This window comes from Hordeum vulgare, chromosome 5H (genome assembly GCF_904849725.1).
Source record: "Hordeum vulgare subsp. vulgare chromosome 5H, MorexV3_pseudomolecules_assembly, whole genome shotgun sequence".
In the NCBI taxonomy this organism is placed as follows: domain Eukaryota; kingdom Viridiplantae; phylum Streptophyta; class Magnoliopsida; order Poales; family Poaceae; genus Hordeum; species Hordeum vulgare.
This window is the reverse complement of record NC_058522.1, coordinates 13,970,059-13,976,058: the sequence shown is the minus strand read 5'-3', so window position 1 is coordinate 13,976,058 and position 6,000 is coordinate 13,970,059.

The following is a 6,000-nucleotide window of genomic DNA, read 5'->3' as shown; positions in this document are numbered from 1 at the left end:
ACTTTTCAAATGTTTCAGACTTGTTGTTTCATTAAGTAGACATAACCATATCTACTCAAATCGTCAGTGAAGGTGAGAAAATAACTATATCCGCCGCGTGCCTCTACGCTCATCGGACCACACACATCGGTATGTATGATTTCCAACAAGTCACTCGCACGCTCCATTGTTCCGGAGAACGGAGTTTTAGTCATCTTACCCATGAGGCATGGTTCGCACGTGTCAAGTGAATCAAAGTCAAGTGACACCAAAAGTCCATCGGCATGGAGTTTCTTCATGCGCTTTACACCAATATGACCTAAGCGGCAGTGCCACAAAAATATGGCGCTATCATTGTTAACTCTAACTCTTTTGGTCTCAATGTTATGTATGTGTGTATCACTATCAAGATTCAATATGAACAATCCTCTCACATTGGGTGCACGACCATAAAAGATGTTACTCATAGAAATAGAACAACCATTATTCTCTGACTTAAAAGAGTAACCGTCTCGCAATAAACAAGATCCAGATATAATGTTCATGCTCAACGCAGGCACTAAATAACAATGATTCAAGTTCATAACTAATCCTGATGGTAACTGAAGTGAAACTGTGCCGACGGTGATTGCATCAACCTTGGAACCATTTCCTACGCGCATCGTCACTTCATCTTTCACCAGCCTTCGTCTATTCCGCAGTTCCTGTTTCGAGTTGCAAATATGAGCAACAGAAACGGTATCGAATACCCAGGCACTACTACGAGAGCCGGTTAAGTACACATCAATAACATGTATATCAAATATACCTGATGTTTCTTTGGCCGCCTTCTTATCAGCCAGATACTTGGGGCAATTGCGCTTCCAGTGACCCATACCCTTGCAATAGTAACACTCTGTTCCAGGCTTAGGTCCAACTTTGGGTTTCTTCGTCGGATTGGCAACATGCTTGCCACTCTTCTTTGATTTACCCTTCTTGCCTTTGCCGTTTCTCTTGAAACTAGTGGTCTTATTCACCATCAACACTTGATGTTCTTTACGGAGTTCAGACTCTGCGACTTTCAGCATCGCAAACAACTCGCCGGGTGACTTGTTCATCCCTTGCATGTTGTAGTTCAACACAAAGCCTTTATAGCTTGGCGGCAGTGATTGAAGGATTCTGTCAGTGATAGCCTCTTGCGGGAGTTCAATCCCCAGCTCAGCTAGACGGTTTGAGTACCCAGACATTTTGAGCACATGTTCACTGACAGACGAGTTCTCCTCCATCTTGCAAGCATAGAATTTATCGAAGGTCTCATACCTCTCGATTCGGGCGTTCTTCTGAAAGATAAACTTCAACTCCTGGAACATCTCAAATGCTCCATGACGCTCAAAGCGACGTTGAAGTCCCGGTTCTAAGCCATACAAGACTGCACATTGAACTACTGAGTAGTCCTCCTTATGTGCTAACCAAGCGTTCTTAACATCCCGGTCAGCCGTAGCGGGTGGTTCATCTCCTAGCGCAGCATTAAGGACATAATCCTTCTTCCCATCTTGTAAGATTAGCTTAAGATTATGAGCCCAGTCTACAAAGTTTCTTCCACCATCTTTCAACTTAGCTTTCTCTAGGAACGTATTAAAATTCAGGGTGATTGTCGCGTCAGCCATGATCTACCATACAAATATATTCAAAGTGGACTTAGACTATGTTCAAGATAATTAGAGTTTAATTTAATCAAATTACTCGTTAAACTCCCACTCAAAAATTACATCTCTCTAGTCATTTGAGTGGTTCATGATCCACTTACACTAGCTCAAGTCCGATCATCACGTGAGTTTCGTATAGTTTCAGTGGTAAGCATCCCTATGCTAATCATATCATCTATATGATTCATGATCGACCTTTCGGTCTCACGTGTTCCGAGGCCATGTCTGCGCATGCTAGGCTCGTCAAGCTTAACCCAAGTGTTCCGCGTGCGCAACTGTTTTGCACCTGTTGTATGTGAACGTTGAGTCTATCACACCCGATCATCACGTGGTGTCTCGAAACGACGAACTGTAGCAACGTTGCACAGTCGGGGAGAACACAATTTTGTCTTGAAATTTTAGTGAGAGATCACCTCATAATGCTACCGTCGTTCTAAGCAAAATAAGGTGCATAAAAGGATTAACATCACATGCAATTCATAAGTGACATGATATGGCCATCATCTCGCGCTCCTTGATCTCCATCACCAAAGCACCAGCACGATCTTCTTGTCACCGGTGCCACACCATGATCTCCATCAACATGTCGCAATCGGGGTTGTCATGCTACTCATGCTATTACTACTAAAGCTACATCCTAGCAAAATAGTAAACGCATCTGCAAGCACAAACGTTAGTTTAAAGACAACCCTATGGCTCCTGCCGGTTGCCGTACCATCGACGTGCAAGTCGATATTATCTATTACAACATGATCATCTCATACATCCAATATATCACATCACATCATTGGCCATATCACATCACCGGCATACCCTGCAAAAACAAGTTAGACGTCCTCTAATTTTGTTGTTGCATGTTTTACGTGGTGACCATGGGTATCTAGTAGGATCGCATCTTACTTACGCAAACACCACAACGGAGATATATGAATTGCTATTTAACCTCATCCATGGACCTCCTCGGTCAAATACGATTCAACTAAAGTTGGAGAAACTGACACTTGCCAGTCATCTTTGAGCAACGGGGTTACTCGTAGCGATGAAACCAGTCTCTCGTAAGCGTACGAATAATGTCGGTCCAAGCCGCTTCAATCCAACAATACCGCGGAATCAAGAAAAGACTAAGGAGGGCAGCAAAACGCACATCACCGCCCAGAAAAACTTTTGTGTTCTACTCGAGAAGACATCTACGGATGAACCTAGCTCATGATGCCACTGTTGGGGAACGTCGCATGGGAAACAAAAATTTTCCTACGCGCACGAAGACCTATCATGGTGATGTCCATCTATGAGAGGGGATGTTCGATCTACGTACCCTTGTAGACCGCACAGCAGAAGCGTTTAGAAACGTGGTTGATGTAGTGGAACGTCCTCACGTCCCTCGATCCGCCCCGCGAACCGTCCCGCGATCAGTCCCATGATCTAGTGCCGAACGGACGGCACCTCCGCGTTCAGCACACGTACAACTCGACGATGATCTCGGCCTTCCTGATGCAGCAAGAGAGACAAAGAGGTAGATGAGTTCTCCGGCAGCGTGAAGGCACTCCGGAGGTTGGTGGTGATCTTATCTCAGCAGGGCTCCGCCCGAGCTCCGCAAAAACGCGATCTAGAGGTAAAACCGTGGAGATATGTGGTCGGGCTGCCGTGGCAAAGTTGTTTCAAATCAGCCTTAAAACCTCCGTATATATAGGGGGAAGAGGGGGAGCCTTGCCTTGGGGTCCAAGGACCCCCAAGGACTTCGGCCGAGCCAAGGGGGGCAACCCTCCCCTTCCAAACCGAGTCCAACTAGGTTTGGAAGGAGGAGTCCTTCCCCCTTTTCCCACCTCCTCTTTTTTTTCTTTTTTCTTTGATTTTCTTCCTATGGCGCATAGGGCCTTCTTGGGCTGTCCCACCAGTCCACTAAGGGCTGGTGCGCCACCCCCAAGGCCTATGGGCTTCCCCGGGGTGGGTTGCCCCCCCGGTGAACACCCGGAACCCATTCGTCATTCCCGGTACATTCCCGGTAACTCCGAAAACCTTCCGGTAATCAAATGAGGTCATCCTATATATCAATCTTCGTTTCCGGACCATCCCGGAAACCCTCGTGACGTCCGTGATCTCATCTGGGACTCCGAACAACATTCGGTAACCAACCATATAACTCAAATACGCATAAAACAACGTCTAACCTTAAGTGTGCAGACCCTGCGGGTTCGAGAACTATGTAGACATGACCCGAGAGACTCCTCGGTCAATATCCAATAGCGGGACCTGGATGCCCATATTGGATCCTACATATTCTACGAAGATCTTATCGTTTGAACCTCAGTGCCAAGGATTCATATAATCCCGTATGTCATTCCCTTTGTCCTTCGGTATGTTACTTGCCCGAGATTCGATCGTCAGTATCCGCATACCTATTTCAATCTCGTTTACCGGCAAGTCTCTTTACTCGTTCCGTAATACAAGATCCTGCAACTTACACTAAGTCACATTTCATGCAAGGCTTGTGTGTGATGTTGTATTACCGAGTGGGCCCCGAGATACCTGTCCGTCACACGGAGTGACAAATCCCAGTCTCGATTCATACTAACTCAACGAACACATTCGGAGATACCTGTAGAGCATCTTTATAGTCACCCAGTTACGTTGCAACGTTTGATACACACAAAGTATTCCTCCGGTGTCAGTGAGTTATATGATCTCATGGTCATAGGAACAAATACTTGACACGCAGAAAACAGTAGCAACAAAATGACACGATCAAAATGCTACGTCTATTTGTTTGGGTCTAGTCCATCACGTGATTCTCCTAATGACGTGATCCAGTTATCAAGCAACAACACCTTGTTCATAATCAGAAGACACTGACTATCTTTGATATACTGGCTAGCCAACTAGAGGCTTGCTAGGGACAGTGTTTTGTCTATGTATCCAAACATGTATATAAGTCTTCATTCAATACAATTATAGCATGGATAATAAACGATTATCTTGATACAGGAATTATAATAATAACTATATTTATTATTGCCTCTAGGGCATAATTCCAACAACAGTGTGTTGGCTATGTATCCACACATGTATTTGAGTTTCCAATCAATACAATTCTAGCATGGATAATAAATGATTATTATGAACAAGGAAATATAATAATAACCAATTTATTATTGCCTCTAGGGCATATTTCCAACACCTTCAGCATGACATGGAGGATGAGATCATATGGAAGCTTTCTGCAAAATGGGCTCTACTCTGCGGCGTCTGCGTGCGACGCCCAGTTTCACGGCATGGTTCGGTTCTCAGGGAGAACACCATTTTGAAGGTTTGGGCGTGGCCGAAGGTCAAGTTTTTTGCCTGGCTTGCCTACCAAAATAGAGTTTGGACCGCCAACGGGCTTGCTAAGTGTGGATGGCCAAACTGTGGTATTTGTCCTCTTTGCAAGCGTGTCCAGGAGACGATTGACCACCTTCTTTTTAAATGTCGATACACGACATGGATATGGGACATGCTCAAGTCATGGCTACAGCTTGACTCCATCGACATCGAGAATTGGCAAGATCTATCATCGGCCAGAGAGTGGTGGGCGTGCATCTTCCATCAATCAGTGCCAAATAGAAAAGTGGTGGCCTCTATTTCCCTTCTAATTTCATGGACCATCTGGAATGAACGCAATGCATGGGTCTTGTACCACAAGTCGGCTCCGCCACCGGTCATTCTTGACATCATGAACAGGTACGCAGGTCTTTGGGTTATGGCCGGGGCAAAAAAGTGTTGGAAATAAGCCCTAGAGGCAATGATAAATAGTTATTATTATATTTCATGTTTAAAGATAATCGTTTATTATCCATGCTATAATTGTATTGAATGAAAACATAGATACATGTGTGGATACATAGACACAACAATGTCCCTAGCAAGCCTCTAGTTGGCTAGCCAGTTGATCAAGGATAGTCAAGGTTTTCTGGCTATGTGCAAAGTTTTGCTGCTTGGTAACTAGATCACATCACTAGGAGAATCATGTGATGGTCTAGACCCAAACTATGAACGTAGCATATTGATCGTGTCGTTTTATTCCTATAGTTTTCTGCGTGTCAAGTATTTGTTCCTATGACCATGAGATCATATAACTCACTGGCACCGGAGGAATACCTTGTGTGCATTAAACCTCACAACGTAATTGGGTGACTATAAAGGTGCTCTACAGGTATCTCCGAAGGTGTTCGTTGAGTTAGTATGGATCAAGACTGGGATTTGTCACTCCGTGTGACGGAGAGGTATCTCGGGGCCCACTCGGTAATACAACATCACACACAAGCCTTGCAAGCAATGTGACCAAGTGTAAGTCACGGGATAT